The 19696-nt window shown below is 40.1% G+C and overlaps 2 protein-coding genes and 1 long non-coding RNA gene across 9 annotated transcripts in view; 1 reads left to right on the top strand and 2 right to left on the bottom strand.

Moving 5' to 3' along the window:
• Positions 1-19696, bottom strand: part of LOC114641399 (butyrophilin subfamily 1 member A1-like) — a 228293-nt gene that overhangs the window by 149969 nt on the left and 58628 nt on the right. The gene's annotated exons all lie outside the window — the stretch shown is intronic.
• The window catches only part of LOC127527484 (uncharacterized), a 183252-nt gene that overhangs the window by 121015 nt on the left and 42541 nt on the right, over positions 1-19696 (top strand). The gene's annotated exons all lie outside the window — the stretch shown is intronic.
• The window catches only part of LOC114641400 (butyrophilin subfamily 1 member A1-like), a 142805-nt gene that overhangs the window by 122368 nt on the left and 741 nt on the right, over positions 1-19696 (bottom strand). The window lies entirely within an intron of this gene.

The following is a 19696-nucleotide window of genomic DNA, read 5'->3' as shown; positions in this document are numbered from 1 at the left end:
GTCCAGTTAGACCTGATTTGATGGACTTTCTCCTACTGTTGTCGTGTCAGTTTACTGCACACTGTCTTGTCTGATCCTGAAGACACATCATTGTGTTTCAATAGGAATGACAGTAACTTGGACTTGAACTTGATTTTAATTCTGTTATGGGACACAAGAGGGCGCCATTCATTCACAGTTATGTATTCTGGGGATTTTTACATTGAGACTTCTGTGAAAGTTCCATCCATCCATTTTCCAACCTGCTGAATCCGAACACAGGGTCACGGGGGTCTGCTGGAGCCAATCCCAGCCAACACAGGGCACAAGGCAGGAAACAATCCTGGGCAGGGTGCCAACCCACCGCAGGACACACACAAACACACCCACACACCAAGCACACACTAGGGCCAATTTAGAATCGCCAATCCACCTAACCTGCATGTCTTTGGACTGTGGGAGGAAACCGGAGCACCCGGAGGAAACCCACGCAGACAACAAGGAGAACATGCAAACTCCACGCAGGGAGAACCCGGGAAGCAAACCTGGGTCTCCTAACTGCGAGGCAGCAGCGCTACCCACTGCGCCACCGTGCCGCCCTCTGTAAAAGTTTAAGGATTTTATTTAGTCCTGTTTACACAATAAAATATGAAATTGCCTTTTCTGTTGTATCCAATAACAGGAAAAAAATGAAATAAAACAGACAAATAGAAACAAAACAGGTTAAAACTTGACACAGGAAATTTAAGTTGTTTACATAATTTGGAGACTGGATTATCTGCTCACTACTTCTGACAGTTTGATGTGCGTTTTTACCTGAAATGGTTACTTGATACACCAAAACAACTCTACACTTCAGGTAATGACGGCTGGGATCTGTTCAAAACTTTTTAAAAATATGGCAGGATCTAATCGATAACATTTTAGAGTAAGCTTCTATAGTGGGGAAAAGGATACTCTTCATTCCTTGCTGCTTCAAAGATGTGCTTTGTTGGCTGGTTCACCTGTCTTTCTGCTGGGTGGAGGTTCAGTTTTGGTTCTGTTAAGTTTGATTTGATTGTATGGATCGCTATTTGCTTTCAATTAAAATTAATGATAAAATAAAATTGGTTGTGGCACCGTTTTTTGGAGGACAAACTGAAGCAGCACTTATCTATTATATAGTGCCTTTCACATCTATCTATCTATCTATCTATCTATCTATCTATCTATCTATCTATCTATCTATCTATCTATCTATCTATCTATCTATCTATCTATCTATCTATCTATCTATCTATCTATCTATCTGCTCATTCCACATGCTCACATGGTCCTCATCATAGTGACAATGCACATCTTGGCCTGGCCAGTACCAGACTCATAGAACAAGTCCAGGCTAGAATGTATTGTGCCATTTCCACTGTGCTGCCCAATCTGATGCCAGCTTTCCCATTTCTACTTTGCTCCAAAACTTCAGTCTGTGACATCCACAGTTCCTTTAATCTTCCCATAATTTGTCCTCTAGATGTGGAAAGGAAGAGGTGCACCTGTCTTGTACTTCATCCACAGGAGAAGCCCAACCTAAACCTTACTTTGCCTTTATATCAGGATGTCTGTATTTCCTTGAACATATATTTTGCCCTTTTTTTCCTTCGGCCCTGAAACATTTCTCAGTTACTTTCTACCTAAATGGAGTTATTTCACTAAGCCCCCCAAACAGATTTAGTGTCATGCTATTGTCTAGATCAGTGTTTCCCAACTTTGTCTTCTCTAGTGGCACACTTTTTGTAACCAAAATCATCCCAAGGCACACCACTATACTAATGACAAACGCATATACAGTATACAATGCATCCAGAAAATATTCACAGTGCATTTTCCACATTTTGTTATGTTACAGCCTTATTCCAAAATGGATTCAATTCATTTTTTTCCTCAGAATTCTACACACAACACCCCATAATGACAACATGAAAAAAGTTTACTTGAGGTTTTTGCAAATTTATTAAAAATAAAAACTGAGAAATCCCATGTCCATAAGTATTCACAGCCTTTGCTCAATACTTTGTCGATGCACCTTTGGCAGCAATTCCAGCCTCAAGTCTTGTTGAATATGATGCCACAAGCTTGGCACACCTATCCTTGGCCAGTTTGGCCCATTCCTCTTTGCAGCACCTCTCAAGCTCCATCAGGTTGGATCGGAAGCATCGGTGCACAGCCATTTTAAGATCTCTCCAGAGATGTTCAATCGGATTCAAGTCTGGGCTCTGGCTCGGCCACTCAAGGACATTCACAGAGTTGTCCTGAAGCCACTCCTTTGATATCTTGGCTGTGTGCTTAGGGTCGTTGTCCTGCTGAAAGATGAACCGTCGCCCCAGTCTGAGGTCAAGAGCGCTCTGGAGCAGGTTTTCATCCAGGATGTCTCTGTAGATTGCTGCAGTCATCTTTCCCTTTATCCTGACTAGTCTCCCAGTCCCTGCCGCTGAAAAACATCCCCACAGCATGATGCTGCCACCACCATGCTTCACTGTAGGGATGGTATTGGCCTGGTGAAGAACAGTGCCTGGATTCCTCTAAACGTGACGCCTGGCATTCACACCAAAGAGTTGAATCTTTGTCTCATCAGACCAGAGAATTTTCTTTCTCATGGTCTGAGAGTCCTTCAGGTGCCTTTTGGCAAACTCCTGGCGGGCTGCCATGTGCCTTTTACTAAGGAGTGGCTTCCGTCTGGCCACTCTACCATACAGGCCTGATTGGTGGATTGCTACAGAGATGGTTGTCCTTCTGGAAGGTTCTCCTCTCTCCACAGAGGACCTCTGGAGCTCTGACAGAGTGACCATTGGGTTCTTGGTCACCTCTCTGACTAAGGCCCTTCTCCCCTGATCGCTCAGTTTAGATGGCCGGCCAGCTCTAGGAAGAGTCCTGGTGGTTTCAAACTTCTTCCACTTACGGATGATGGAAGCCACTGTGCTCATTGGGACCTTCAAAGCAGCAGAAATGTTTCTGTAACCTTCCCCAGATTAATAAATTTGCAAAAATCTCAAGTAAACTTTTTTCACATTGTCATTATGGGGTGTTGTGTGTAGAATTCTGAGGAAAAAAATGAATTTAATCCATTTTGGAATAAGGCTGTAACATAACATAATGTGGAAAAAGTGATGCACTGGGAATACTTTCCAGATGCACTGTATCCCATACACTTGCTCAACATCATGACGGGTGAAACTACCAACGAAGCCTGTAAAAAAGGAGCTCTGAGATCAGCATTCACAGACATAGCACTTAGGGAGCTCTTTGGTGGCATCTCCAAGCTGCTTCATCCCTTTTCCCAGCCCTCTCTGCCTCAGAAGTAACTCGTATGCCCACCATCCACCAGCCCAGTGAGGCTTGTTGTCAACCACACACCCAGGACAGATGGAGTCTAGCAGCCAGGAGACATATCCAGAGTGCTCTAACATGGTGATCGTGGAGCTGCTTTATGCCAACTTCTCTAGGTAGTCCTATCCTCTTCACACAAGTCTCGACCACCTACGGATTTCGTCCCTCTAAGGTGAGCTACACTATTATTTCCATGGCATGACACAACTGAGTAGCTGTCATGGCATACTGGTGTAGATGCCTGTGGCTACTTTCATGCCACTTTAATTTTTTAGAAAGCTGTTTTATCTCTCGTAAAACCTTGTCATTGCCAGCAGTACTTCAGTACCAACATTTTGAAACAGCAAATAGGGAAAGCAATAAAAAGGCATTACTTACACCACACTCAGTTAGCCAACTGCGTACGTCATAATAAGAGCGAGATAAAGTCCATCTGTAAGCTCGTCTTCTCTTTTTCTTCACATGAACAATTTTAGAAGAGGTGTTTCATTAAAGAAATAACCAATTTTTTTATGATTTCTGAAGTTCCACTTAAATTTGCCATCTTCCTAAAATCGTACCTGCTCATCTGTAGTTATGTTACTGGAGGGTGTGAATGTGAACCATGGATGTGTAGATGAAATAGTGTGTCGATGATTATCCAATCACATTAGATGAATAAACCTCAAACAATACAAATTCACTACAAATAAATGTGCGAGTTCTCGATGCACACAGAGCTGCGTCCCCTGAAAAATCTGAAAGCAAGCAATTAAAAGGGAGCCTCAGGTCACCTGCTTGTCTAAAGATCAAATGCTTACATAGACTCTCATTTGGCCGAGTCTTTCACTCCCAAAGTAGAGGGATTCACAGAGAATTAGAAATTAAACAAATACAAGTTGGAACCAATTTTTAATGGATGTTGACGTGTGCTGACACCAGGCATGTTGTGTAAGTAAACAGATTTATTTCTTGATTATTTTGCATTACCTATTTAATTGAAGTAGAGTATTGACAATGTTTGGAGGGGGGCTGGCACCCCAACACTCCACATTATAAACTGACAGAGACTTCTAGAAATGTTTTATTATTACACATATTCCTTATTAAAAAGACGTATGGCATTAGGAAGATATGAATTTCTGGAGCGGTTTGTATGGCTCCTTAAAGCGCCTCTCCATCCTGATTGGCTGAAGTTAAGTTCTGTGTGTAGTTTTTGTCTGTCATCAGTTGACATGATTTCCAGTTTTGTCAACATGGCCCTATCACACACAGATTACCCACATTGACCCCAATCATTTTAGCTGCGTATTTGGTCATTTGTTTGGTCATCTATTTCAAATTTTCTTTTGTCACACCACTAAATCATCTGATGAAACTGAAAGTGATGACAGACTGGATGAAGCTGCAATAGAAAAATAACTTAAGGTTGTCATCCACTTTAAATAATCTGAGTTTGTAGAGGAGAAATAAACGCTGATTTTATCTAGAGTAGATGCTCTTTTGTATTCATTTTCCAATTACGATTATTATGTAGGGTAATTCCTACGTATTTTGTCCAGTTTATATATTTTTTTCATTTTGTTATATCAGGAACTATACTCATTAATCAAAAATACATTTACATGCTGTTATATGCGTGAGAGTCCCAAAGCAATTCCTAAACAGTCACTAAAATGCTCACTAGAGAAGGAAACACTGTCAAAAAACTTGCAGATAACACAAAGGACAACATAAAATCTTTATAAATAAAAATATTTATTATTCCTAAGCTCTGTAGAAGAAAAAGAAGCACCGTGAAGCACAAGAGGCACACAGGAGTCGCCTAAACAGTAAGGCAAATCAAAGCAAACAATTTCCCAATAAAAAGTTAAATGGTGAATTCAAAGCACAGAGCAAAAAGTTCAAAAGTTCCAAATATCCAATGAATGAAAGTGCAGCAAAACGCAAGGAAACTCAACACTCGCAAGTGCATTCAAATGAACTGCTGGGAACTGTGGGAAGCTTGGTACTTATTGGGTGATGTGCAGGTGGCCCCGCCTCTTGGGGAACCATCCACAAAACACAAAGGAACATAACAGAAGCAGCTTACACACAAAGAAACCAAACAATACCCAAAACTAGTCAAATCTATACTGTAACTAATATCACATGTCTAGATAATTAACAATATTAACATAAACAAAAGAGTCAAACATGAACAATAAAGACACAAAAAGGGAATCTGAACACAGGACTGGGGAAACCCTGGCTGAAATACAACACTTGTTAGTTAGGGCATCTAAAATGAGTCCATTATAGGCTGAACAGGCAGTGCTGGCATCACAAAGTGGCATCTCAGACTGGTAAATGTGGTCCTTATTCCATTTATCAAACATTTCAATTCATAGGGACTTGCAGATCCTTGTTTACCGAATAGTTTCATTATAACACTGGCCTTTCCTAGAAGGATGATCCCAGTTCCGTTCCTCATCTGGGGCCTCATGTATAAACGGTGCGTACGCACAGAAATGTTGCGTACTCCCCGTTTCCACGTTCAAATCGCGATGGATAAAACCTAAACTTGGCGTAAAGCTACGCACATTTCCACGGTACCTCATACCTTGGCGTACGCAATTTCTCCGCTCGGTTTTGCAGACTGGCACCCAGCGTCAAAGCAGTGCTGCTGTTTCTGTGTGATCACCCTTTCTTTCTTAGCTCCACATTCCTGACGCGGCTTTATAAATACACTGAAATTAACTGCATATTGTTTATTAGTGTAATGCATCTAATTGTAATTAACCTGCAGCAATATAATGGGCCAGGGAATAGCCATAGTATTCCAAATACCAGAACTGCTTTAGCGTTGTAACTCTCACTGCATCTTCTTCTTCTTTCAGCTGCTCCCGTTAGGTGTTGCCACAGCGGATCATCTTTTTCCATATTACTCTCACTGCACCACTCAGAGTATTTATATCACTGTATCTGAGTGTGAATCACAGCAGCAGCTGATCGGAAAGAGAATTATCGGTATACAGTTTCAAGTACACACTACCTCAACCACGGCAAAAAGCGTCAAAGCCATTCCTGTACGGACCTCGCGTTTCAGAAACAGTTTCATCCCAAGAACTATAAACGCACTCAATCAGTCCATCAAGTGCTCCTTGTAGAACTGTTTGGACTTATAAGTACAATCACCTCACTGTAAACTTGCACTACAGTTATAATATTGCACAACCTGCGCTACTTTATAAAGCGCATATGATGACAATATCATTTTTAAGATGAAATATGCAAATGAAATATGAAATATGAAAATATGTTGCTTAATAGTATACAGATAAAACTTTAACTTCTTTTAAATAATCTGTATTGTTAATAATTAAACATGTGAGGACACGGTGCCGCAGCGCTAGCTAGTTCACGGAAAGCTCCTGCCTTGCGCTGTATTATTGCTGGTGCTGACGCGACACTGGAAGGATAGACAGATAGAATAATTAAACATGTACTACGAAGATATTTCAATGTTCCTTAAAAGTTTTGAAGAATCGGCATTCTAAGCTTACAGATGGCTTAACGTCTATTAAAGAGCTGATTGTGTGGTGATTGGGTATTTGGAGAAAGAAAAGTAAGTACAGGAATTGGAATTGGTTAGTACGTTTGAAAGAGACAGTACTGCTGTAATAAATTATTTCATCGAAGGTCGCACATGGTGCAGCAAGCCTCTTGCGTGAGATATGAACAATCACTGTGCCACCGTGTTCCCATGTTTAATAACATGCTTTCAATCCTATCATCATGAAAATGATATCACGTATACATCTCAGTATTTTAATTATTCAGAGAGCTGTAATATCTCGAATGTAATGCATTCTGTGTCCTGTCGGAGAAAGAGAAAGAACGGAAGCATGTAGTGATTCACACACATAGAGCACATAGAGGATCAAACACAGAACAAAGACTTTAACGTGCTACTTGAGAAACTAGTAAAATAAACGATTTTAAGATGAAGTTTATGATGTTCTACTTTAATGGCAAAATAAACTACGTGATTAAAGTGGAAATTTCGAGATTAAAGTTGACATTTTGTGCTTTTTTTCCCACTGTGTGCCTATTTTTTTTTTGTCTGTACACTAATAAGCTTTCATATGACACTCAGACGGTGGGCTACGACTTGCCTTTTCACAGCGACTTTGATATGTGATTTCTTTTTTATTTCGGGCACTGTGTGACTTTGTGAATTTGATCTTTCGAGTTTTTCCGACACTCTGTCACTCGATCAACTTCATTTTGTTGATTATCCCACTGTTTAAACCAACAAATAGTACGTTTTTCCTTTGCCTCCACTTGGTATTCGCTGAAATTCTTATATTTTCCCCTGTGCTTTTCCCATTGTCTTTTCACAGAAGGCTATTTATATTGATTTGCATATTCAAAGAGGCGTAATTCTAGGAGGAGTTGGGGCGGGACAGAAGGCGCGTGCACGTGCGTTACTTTTCACGCTGATTGGGATTTATGTAGTGGAAGAACGTGAAAGTTTGCGTGCGCACAGATTCCTGCATCTGGATTTTTCTGTCTGTACGCACAATCCTGCTTTTGTGCTTATGCCATGTTATAGTGTGAGTTCTACACACGGCGTTATACATGAGGCCCCAGGTCTTTTCATAATCTCCTACCTGACTCTACATTTAAATGTTCCTCAGTAAATGACAGCTGGTCAGAATACATGGATTTTGTATAGAAAATGCTTCACTGTTCAAACTTTTAATGGATTCTCTTCCTGCAGGGTTCCGAGTAACAGGTCAATGATGGAGAAAAACAGAAAACATTTTCTTATTCTTGAACTTACGAAGATTGACATCAAGCCCCTGTTCTGGGCCGTGTGTGTGCAGCATGTTCTCTGAGTGAATGTGTGTGTGCAAGTCAGGCACATAGTTCCTATGTATCTGTGTATCTTGTCATACGTACCATGAGGATTGTGAGTGGTTCCCCAAGAGGTGGGGCTCATCACCACAAAAAGGCGGAGTCAACTCACAGTCCTTTGTGGTTCATTCGAATTTGCGTGGTATTTGGTGAGGATCTCTTTTGATTCTATGATTCTTCTTCTGTGATTTACTGCATTTTTTGTTCTGTTTTTTGACTGCTCATTGAATTTGGTATACATTGAGACTTTGTTCACCTGGGGTTACCTTTGTTGGCAACTCCTTTTTCCATTTTTTTCCATGTTATTACTGAACATTTTTATAAAGAATAAGATCCTAGCTAGAGTGTGTAGGTAATACCCCCTCTAGTGGACACGCAGAGTATCTTGTGTCTTCACGTGCTGTGGTTCACTCACCATGTCAGGTGTGTTGTTCACATGTCATCTCCTGTTATCCTGGCCATCACAGGTCCAAGACAGTTCAAGAAAAACTGGAAGGCCATTCCTTTGAGGTGATAAAGCCCAGATAAAGGCTCAATTAAACATTATTTAATGAAGGTCAATGACTTATTGGGGTGTGTTTTGAGGTCTAATGTGATTGTTAACAAATTCTGTCAATTTTCAGATATTCTGGCGCTATTTGAATGAAAATAGCTGCCATTCTTGAGCCAACTTAAAAAAAAGTTTGCAATTAAATTAATTGTAATTAAGTTATGATAATCCATTTTACAAAGGATGAGCTCCTCCTTAAAGACTGCAGACCTCTCCGATCAGCGCCTTCAATCCAAACACTTGGCATTTTCTCCATTTATTTCTAGTGCAGTACTGTGTGTGTGTGTGAGTTTGTTTTGATGCATTGACATCATCACAATTTTGTATGAACTTTTTAATTTTGTCCAATTATTTTAAGGTAGTTTTTAGAGTTGATTGTTTCAACACCATTGATGCTACTGGATTGCACTTTTTCTCCTGCCTCTACGAGCTCCATAATCTTTACCTTAATTTCAAGCATAACTTTTTCCTTTCATTATTGTGACATATTAAACAAATAAAAAAAATAATAATTATTTCTTAAGAATACTCACTTTCTCAACTTTTTCACGCTGTATGAAATATTGATAGAAAAACATCAAATATGTTAACACATCTAACACACTTTATACAGATTACTGTATAAACTAAACAACACATGTGATGTCTACAGTACATCACAACATCTGAATGACACCTCACGTGTTCACCAACAGCCTGACATTAGTTTCTTTGTTCCAAATTCTCGAAGCAGGAGGATTTGTTCAGTGAGATATCACTGTCCTATCTGTGCTGCCTGTCTAAGATGGGACTGAAATCTAAATAATCAACGTGGACCTCAGCGTTAACGTTACCATTTAATGAAGTGTATTGTTAATGCAAGTGGTAATGAAATACATTTCATTTGCTTTTCCCACAGGTGGAAAATCACAAACATTTGTAATAATAAAATGTCACAGACAGACACTTACCCTTTTACTGAGGTGGATCATCTTTGGATGAAGTGTACCTTCAAGCCTGGGGGGTCCAACTAGAGTCAGAAAATGAGCACCAACAGACAATATATTACAATACTAATCACCTGTCCATCCATCCTGCCATTTTGTGAAGTCGCTTATGCCAGCAAAAGGCTATGAGACACCAGGGGACATTGCAGCAGCGTCAGGAGCTGCCCTTGAATGGCTAGCACAGGACACACTCATGTTTATATCGTTTATTAAAACAGGCTTAATTGTACGATGGTAAGTCTGTCTGTTTCAGTTGTGTCCTGTATTTGGGAACCTCTGTTCACTGGATTTGCCAACCCTTCCATCTCTCTTCCTTTGTGCTTCTTATTGCCTTTCTTTGTCAGACATTCCTGGCCTCTTGTGGATGTCGGACAATATTATGCCCGGGCACAAACTCCGGCCAGGTACAAGTCCTATTGCTTTATATATTAGGTTAGGTTAGGTTTAGGTTAGGTTTCTTTATTTAGTCATGTTTACACAGGAAAACATGAAATTTGCCTTCTCAGTTGCATCTAATAACAAGTGACAGAGAGAATGAAATAAAACATACAAATAGAAATAAGAAAGGTTAAGGTAAGGCAGTTAGATAAAACATATCTATACCAAAAAAAAAAAAAAAAGGGAACAGGATATATATCAAAACCTTAAACATTATCTCCGATATTTCTTATTGAAAAGTTGTATGGCACTAGGAAGAAAGGAGTTTCTGGAGCGATTTGTGTGGGTTTTCAAAGCAACTATCCTTCCTGATTTACTGAAGTTTAGTTCTGCATGTAATGGATGTCTGTCATCAGTTGAGATGATTTCCAGTTTCTTTAGCGTTGCCCTCTGACACACACTTGTCAAATCATCTACATCAGCCCCAATAACTTTAGCTGCATACTTCATAATCTGCTGGAGCTTTTTTGAGTTTTGGTTTGTCAGACTATTAAACCAGGCAATGAAACTGAAAGTGATCAGAGACTGGATCATACTACGATAGAAGGACAACATGAGGTCCTTGTCTACTTTAAATAGTTTGAGTTTATGGAGGAGAAATAAGCGCTGGTTGCACTTAGAAAATAATTTTTTTGTATTTGTATTCCAGTTAAGATTGTTATCTAGGTAAGTTCCTAAGTATTTATATTCATTCACTATTTCTACCTCCTCTCCCAGAACTACAATAGGTGAACATACAGATTTCTGTCTCTTAAAATCAAATATCATTTCTTTGGTCTTTTTTACATTCAGAGTGAGAGAGTTTTTATTGCACCAGATTACCATACAGTCCACTTGATTTAGATGGTGGCTTTCATCCTCCCCAGATATGCGTCCTATGATCATGGTGTCATCCGCATACTTAATAATGGAGCAGTGTTCATTGTTCTGTCTCAGGTCACTTGTGTACACAGTAAACAGTAATGGTGATAAGACGCACACCCCTGTGGACTTCCTGTGTTTGAATGAAGAGCTTTTGAAAAAGTGTCCTGAACTTTAACTGTCTGTGAACGATTTAAAAGAAAGTTCTGAATCCATAGTGTGATAAATGGGTTTACATTCATGCTGTTCAGTTTCCCAATCAGTATATGAGGCTGTATAGTATTGAACGCTGCAGAAAAATCCAAAAATAGTGCTCTGACATATGAACCAGGCTGATCAAGAAAGGTATAGATTTGATGTAAGATAACAAGCAGAGCATCTTCCACACTTCTGTTTGCACAATAAGCAAATTGATTGTTGTCTTGAAAAGACTTTGTCTCTGTCATTAAAATGTTTTTCACCAAGTGTTCAAAGCATTTCATTGGAATAGATGTAAGTGCCACTGGTCTGTAATTATTTAAACAGCTTGGCCTAGAAACCTTAGATACAGGGGTAATGATTGATTGTTTCCATAGATTTGGTACAATACCACAGGTCAGAGACCAGTTAAAAAGCAAATGAAAAACTGGGGAGAGCTGCTTAGAGCGAGACTTTAAGAGCCGACCTGATATGCCGTCTGGTCCCACTGCCTGCCACAAGCCTTTTTCCACTTCAGTTAAACTGAATCCAATCACAGCAGAATACCTGGTGTTTTTATAAAGCATCTCCTTTATTCCTGTATTTTGGGTGCTGAAATCACTGGCATAAAAGTTATTCAGTTCATCTGCTAAAAGCTTGTGGTCTTTGTCAGCTGGAAAATCCACATTCTTTTTAGGGCCCAGTCCTGTAATTGTTTTTAGTCCCTTCCAGACCTGCTTTGGATTGTTATCATTGAACCACCTCTTGATTTTTTCCCCATACATCTTTTTATTTTGTTTAATTAACCTGTTAATCCTTTGCTGTAAAATTCCCTTATCTTCTATCTTTTTTTCTTGATGTGCATGTTGCTTTTGCAATAGTAATGCTTTAACCTCTTTAGTGATCCATGGCTTACTGTTTGGGTACACCTTGACAGATTTTTTCTTAATGATCATAGACTCACAGAATTGAATATATTCACTGACAGTATAGGTGGCCTCATTCAGTGACTGTGAGGATGTCAGCAGATCCCAATTTGTACTGGAGAAGCATTCCTGCAGTTCCTCTACACTTTCCTTGCACCAGTTTTGTATTGTTCGTATGGCTGGTTTTTCTTGTTTCAATATATACTATATATACTGTACATATCAACATATAATAGTAAATGATTATTTGTTATCTTGTACTGTATGTTATTCCTGTTATTTTGTTAAACATATACTTTACCTTTAACTGTCCAGATATTTCATGTGTTTTATGGGTGGAGCCTCAAGGGGCTGGGCCACCGTGACATCACTAATGCTGGGTCCGCCCTCAGCCTTTATTAGGAGAAGGCCAAGGAGTACTCAGCAGTGGATCATTTTGGTTTTGTTATTTGGAGGTGTTAGTGTCGGCATTGCCTTTTTATTGTATTCTCTTTTTTTTGCTGTCTCTGCTCTAAGGATTATGAATTTTGGATTTGTATCTTGCGACTTGATTTCTTCAGATTCTGACTTCAGACAATACCATTAGCCTCATTTTTGCTTAGATTATATTAGATAAGAGTTTTATTCGCATGGGGAAATTCAAATACATACAGTAGCAGAAACAGAAAAAACTAAAATACAGACTCACAACAAAAATAATACTGTCAATCAATCAATTAATAGATAAATAGACTTAACGGCTCTTAATGGGTCAACTTATTGAATTACATTATAGCAATGGGCAAAAAAGACCCCTAATGTTGCTTCTTAGCACACCGTAGAAGATGGGTGTGTAGCTAAAAGTGCTCCAAGAGAACACCTCCCGAAGGGGATGTTTCCTATGGCATCTAATTTTGCTACCATCTTCTTTTCCACAACAGTTTCCAGTGTGCTAAGAGTTCACCCTGTGATGGAGTAGACTTTCCTAAAATGTTTGTTCAGGTATTCTGCTTCTTTTGTGCTCAATTGCTTCTCCAGGAGACTGCAATGTAGAGCACCACAGTGGCTACTACGAACTTTAGTATGAAGTCTCCTTATTCAGTCCAGTCTGCTCTACCCTTCTTGTACAGCACCCTTATTTTGCCAGACTGGTCCAGTTTTTTTTAATATGAACTCCCAGGTTCTTGTAGCTCTACACCACTTCCACGTCCTCCCCCTGAATGGTGACCGAGCTGGCCACTATAGTGACGATCAAGTCTAACAAGTCTGAAGGCCTACTAGACATACACTGAGATTTCAAGGTTGATATCTAAACTAAGAGCTATGAGAAGAGCAAGAGTGTAATGGAACAGACTTTTAGTTCAATAAGCCATTTGGGCAAAGGCCAACAAACCAATCAGAGTAAATGTCAGGTGATGTGTATGTGCTAATCAGCACTGTTGTGTAAATTCACTTGTTCATTAAATTGACCTCTGCCCTTTATCCTTTGACCATTCTGACTGTTTAGTAACAGACTGCTGTGATGGATGGTCCCTCATCAGCATGACGCTGTAAGACTAAATAAATGATGCAGATGGATGAGTTTTCTCCTACCTGATTTCTTACTCAAAAGGGTTTTATCAAACTTGTCCTGGTAGAGGATTCATTTGTTTCTTTAATTAATAAGTTGTTTTCTACCACATAAGTAACCTACTCCATCAACCAGACACGAGCAGACGATGAGCTCTTCTAACAAAGGTGTGAATCTGGGTGACCCCACAGAGAGAGCAGAGCTTCATTTGTCCTCTGTGCCTCTTAGCCTGCATGTCCTTCTCCTTTCAGCATAAACTCTTCCTTCCACCAATGCAAAGCAAAAGCTCTTTTAATCAATGAATGTGTCTGTGTGTTCTTTTTTGTGTCATAGTTGTTAAGAAGAGTGACACGGTAGTAGCACAGCTGCAACGTGATAAGTAGAGCGGGGTTTATGTCCCGTGTGGACCCTGTGTGGAGTATGCATGTTCTCCTCTTGTCCATGTGTGTTCCTCAAGGTGCTGCAGTTTCTTTTCATGGTCCAAAGACAGGCGGGTTGAATTGGTGATGCTAAACTGGCTCGGAGGTATGTGAGTGTGTTCACCCTGTGATGTACTGCCGCCCTGTCCAGGATTTGTTTCTACGTTGTGTCCAATATTTACTGGTTTGGTTTCTGGCTTCCAGGTTTAGAAAATGGATGGATTGATCTGAGTTATGGTTTTTTGTCATTTTTTTGGTTGTAATAAATTTTATGTTTGTAATTAATTGTCATGGAGTTTGATAATATGTAGATTTTACATAAAGTAATATCTTTGTTTCACAGAATATTTGTACAAGTAGTTTTCCAGATACATAATTTATTTAAATATACATGTATGCACACATGTGGACACAAACAAAGGAATTTATAAGTGATGATAGCTGACAGCTTGTTAGCCCTACTACAGTACATGCTGGACGATGAACAGAAACAAATGAACACACAAACACACACACAGAAACATTAGAATATTAGACCAATCTACACAAAAGCAGATCATTTGTCCTAATAAACTCACCGCACTTAATTCATCCGAAATGACATCAAGTCAAGTCTTGGTGACGGTCTACCACACCATTTGGTCACTTATTACAAGTGTCTATCATTCTCTGTGTAAAGAAAAACTTCCTAATATTTGTGCGAAATTTACCCATCACAAGTTTCCAGCTGTGTTTTTAAAATAACAGACTCAAAGTAGTGGACTAATTCACTTTATAATTTTAAACACTTCAATCATGTCACCTCATGTGAGATGATTGAAATGTCATGTAATCTTCTCTTACTTAAACTGTAAAGGCTCAGCTCTTTTAATCTTTCCTCATAACTCATCCTCTGTAGCCCAGGACTCAGCCTAGTTGCTCTTCTCTGGACATCGCTTCCCGGTTCCTCCCTGTGTGGATAGCGCTTTGAGTACTGAGAAAAGCGCTATATAAATGTAATGAATTATTAGTATTATTATTTTCTAGTGCTGCTATGTCCTTTTTGTAATCTGGAGACCCAAACTACACACAGGACTCCAGATGAAGCCTCACCAGTGTGTTATAAAGCTTGAGCAGAACCTCCTGTGACTTGTACTCCACACATCAAGGCGCTATATAACCTGACATTCTGTTAGCCTTCTTAATGGCATCTGAACACTGGCAGTTGATAGTGTTGAGCCAACAATGACTCATAAATCCTTCTCATGAGGTGTAGTTTCGATTTCCAAGCCGCCCATTGTGTATTCAAACCTAACATTTTAACTTCCTTAGTGTTATTCTCTACATTGACTTCAGTTTCATTTGCCACAAATCTGCCCAAGCCTGTATGCTACCCAAGTCCTTCTGTAATGATATAACAAATTCCAAATTGTCTGCTAATCCACCTATCTTGGTATCATCTGCAAACTTAACCAGTTTGTTCCTTATATTCCTATCTAAATCATTTATATATATTAAAAACAGTAGCGGCCCTAGCACTGCACCCTGCTGGTCACCACTCTTAACATCGGCCAGTTCTGATGAGGTTCCTCACACCATCACCCTTCCTGAGTCTGAGCCAATTCTGTACCCATCTGAAAACATCACCCTGAACTGCCACATCTTTGAATTTGATGCCCACCCTCTCATCTGGCACCTTATCAAATGCTTTCTGAAAGTCCAGATAAATAATATCATCTGCTCCACTTTGATTGTATCCTTTTCTTGTGTCTTTATAGAATTCCAGCATGTTAGTAAAACACGACCTCCTCAATTGAACCCATGTTGACTGTTCAGTAATTATCTTCATGTGCATCTTTTAATATTTCCTAAGGTATCAATGGATCAAACCCCAGTGGCCTCAGTTTGTGTTTCTTCTGGACTCTTGGTGCACTTTGGTCACTGCTCACCTGTGCCCCCCATCTCATCTTCACCGCTGCACTGCACTGCTCTTTAGTCAGCTGGCTATTCTCAGTTAAGTACCCGCTTTCCACAATGCTGAAATACTCTCAAGATAAACTTCTGCATATTAAACAATTTGTACCATGAAATGATTGGACCAGAATGTCCTAAAGACATTGTCATTATGTGGCACCCAAAATACTTTATCTACACCATGAACTGGAATGGCGCCATTACCAGGCTGTAACTGGAATACATTGTCCAATGGTTGCTAATGTGCCAGTTGTGGGCTATTTAGAAATAAGCTGTGCATGTGGATCTGCACATAATGAGCTCTCAGCTTCTAACACTGCTGTGTAACACAAAGTCTATCAATTACAAAGCACTGGTAATATCAGAATGAATTACAGACTGCAACCTTAACATGTTATGTTTAACTGAAACTTGGCAGAAACCAAATGAGTTTGCGTCTCTGACCGAGGTAACTCTGTCTGGCTCAAGACAATATGGAGGACTTGCTGTAATGTCAGATCTGAGCTAAACATTAAAAGAATCTCAATTGAATGTCTGCTGTCCTTCGAGTGTCCATCTCTAAGACTAATAATGAAATCTGATCCTTTCTGACTTATTGTCCTCTGTTGTCCCATCACTAACACACCTGTTGTTCTCATGTGATGCTCAGTCTTTTCCTTAGTAATTCCTTCCATCGATTTGCCTGTGATGCACATTAAGCTCACTGGCCCACAGTTACTTGGATCTGCCGATCTCCTTTCTGTAAAGGTCGACGCACACAGAGACACTGAGCCACCATGTCTGTCTACACGGCCTGTTTACTTCATTTGGCACAATGTATTTAGGTTCAAATCAAACATTTTTAAAGTTGTTCAGTTCATTCAATTTCCTGTTCATTTTACACTACATATACAGTAAGTTCATGAACTTGATTGTATATTATTGAACAGTGCCATCAGTTGTATTATACTGTAAAGTCTGATTTCCTGCACTACCACTAAAGTGCAGATTACAATGGGAGTACTGGGTGGGTCATACTGTACCGATTTGTTTCAATTTCTGGTGAAGATATTTTTGTACTGTTATGCTCTTATTTTGTTTAATTTCAGAAATTTAGGTCATTCACACGTGTTTAGGTCTCGTCTTATCTTCTCCCAACTCCAAACTCTTCTGTATCCAGACAGAATTTAAGATCCTTTCATGGCCTGACCCAAAAGTACTTTCTGTGGCAAACTTATACATTAATGGAGCAATTTAAAAAATAGCAGAGCCACCCCCTTGAGCTACAGGACCTCCAGCAGCCCCTCATTTAACTGCTCCTGAGGTTATTTATGGTGAGAAGTTTTACAAAAGCAGAGACTCACAGGACTGTTGTAACAGGATAAGCCATTAAATGAACAGACTACCAGAAGTGTGCAGTGTTACTTGTGAACATCTAAGTAGGCCCATGAACATCTGCGTCATCCACCTCAGCAGGCATCACACTGACTGTATGTCTCCACATAATCTCAGAGGCTAACATACATAATATGTGTACGATAAGCTGATTAATACATAATACATGTGGACAGGTCGAAGGATTGTACAGCAAGTCCAGAAAGTATTGGGGTTCCAGTCCGTTCACACGTTTTAATCCTTTAGGCAGATTTAAACTAAACAGGCGCACAAGGGTGCAAAGCACAAACTGAACAGAGTCAGAGGAGCCTCTTTGGCTTTGAAACTATCAGCAGGTAACTGGAGTGGAGTCTCACTGAGATGGGGACTTCAGGCTTTTATTGGTCTGCGAACAGAAGAGGTAGAGTCAGTTACAATCAATGGACAACTCTCAGTGCTGTGAAGAAGAGAAGACGTGATACCCTCTTGTACTGCCGGGGGTTTGCCTACCTAATGAGCACGTGTGACATTTGACATATGGGAACTACAAATCCCAGACAGCCCCACAACAGAGGCTGTCACTGACAAAAATGAACTCATTTGATCTACCTGACTTGATTTGGTCTTCTTTACCTGCAAATTTCTCTTTTCTACATCTTGAGCTACAATCTATGTATGAAAATGTCAGTCAGTATCCAACCTGCTATATCCTAATAGAGGGTCATGGGGGTCTGCAGGCAACATAGGACACACGGCAGGAACAAACCCCAGGCAGGGCACCAGACCACCGCAGGGCACACACACACACGCACTAACCACACACTAGGGACAATTGAGGATCACCAATGCACCTAACCTGCATGTCTTTGGACTGTGGGAGGAAATCCATGCAGACACGGAGAGAACATGCAAACTCCACGCAGGGAAGACCCGGGAAGCGAACCCAGACGGGTCTCCTAACTGTGAGGCAGCAAAACTACCCATCGTGCCACCATGCCGCCCCCTTTCTCTTGTAATTAACAATAATGTATTACATCATAAAGGTAATCAATTTATCACTGAAATATCACGTGTCTCAGATTTCTATCTGCTGACTCATCCATTTTTGAGTCCATAGTTCTTGGTGAATGGGGCAGGAAGCCATCTTGACAGTGTCAGGAGTCAGTCCTGGATGAGGTACCAGCCTTTCACAGAGCACACTCGAGCATGGAGTCTCATTCACGTACACATGGCCAATGTCAAATCAAGAAATAGCCTTTGGTATGTGGAGGAAAAACTAAAATGTCTAAGAACACAACTCTGCAGCCACAAGGAGACCATGCAAACTCCATGCAGACCAGGCCAGGGCTGGAGATTCAAACCAAGACCTTTGATTTATGAGGCCACCAGTGTGCCACCAGGCTGCTGGGATATTCTTTTCAAAGTTGTACAAACCTGACAGTCCTGGATGCTTTTTGTGTTTCTGTAGGTCAATGGCATGCACAACATATTTTAGCTTTCCTTCACAGGTTGATGATGGCACTTGTTGAGGGTCTGGAGGAATGCTTTTTATTTATTAATGTTGTAATGTGGTATATAAATATTGTATATAAAATATTACACATTCTACAGCAGTCCTAAAACACAACTCTATTTCCCTAGGTTGTAGAAGTCACATGAATGTTATTGTCCAGCATCAGATCTCAGATAAACAGGAGGACACACAGAGAGTGCTGGATTGAGAGGCAGACGTCGGCCTGGTGGTGTGTCGTGTTGTAACTTTAACTTTACCTGAATACACACAAGTGTTTGTGTCACATTCGACTCAGTGTGTTTGCTTCATGTGAGGACACAACAATCTGCTTCTACCTTCAGACTCCTTCACTTCCACTTCCACTCCATTCCCTATCCTGGCAGTCCCTCCATGTTCAGATATTTCTTAACAAACCCCAAGATCAGGCCTGTCAAGGCACAGCCTCATCAGACTGGCAGGACTGGTTCTCTCATTTCTTTCTCTTTCTCGTTTTGTTTTTATCACCACTCAGTCAAATCCCAATAGTTACCAAGATGAAACATCACACAGTCACTGAGACCACTTTGTTACTGGCTTTGTATCGCATTTCTGTATGTTTTACCAGGCTGTGTACCTGACTCGTATGTGGATTTGCTGTCACTACCCATTCCCAAAGACTCCAGAGAAATTCATTGCTCATTCTGTTAATTTCTCTCTCAGTGCTTCTGATGATGTATCTTAGAATTGGCTTCCTATCTCATCTGTCACCACT

This window comes from Erpetoichthys calabaricus, chromosome 4 (assembly GCF_900747795.2).
Source record: "Erpetoichthys calabaricus chromosome 4, fErpCal1.3, whole genome shotgun sequence".
In the NCBI taxonomy this organism is placed as follows: domain Eukaryota; kingdom Metazoa; phylum Chordata; class Cladistia; order Polypteriformes; family Polypteridae; genus Erpetoichthys; species Erpetoichthys calabaricus.
Note: the sequence above shows the minus strand (reverse complement) of the source record. Positions and strands in the feature narration are given on the sequence as shown.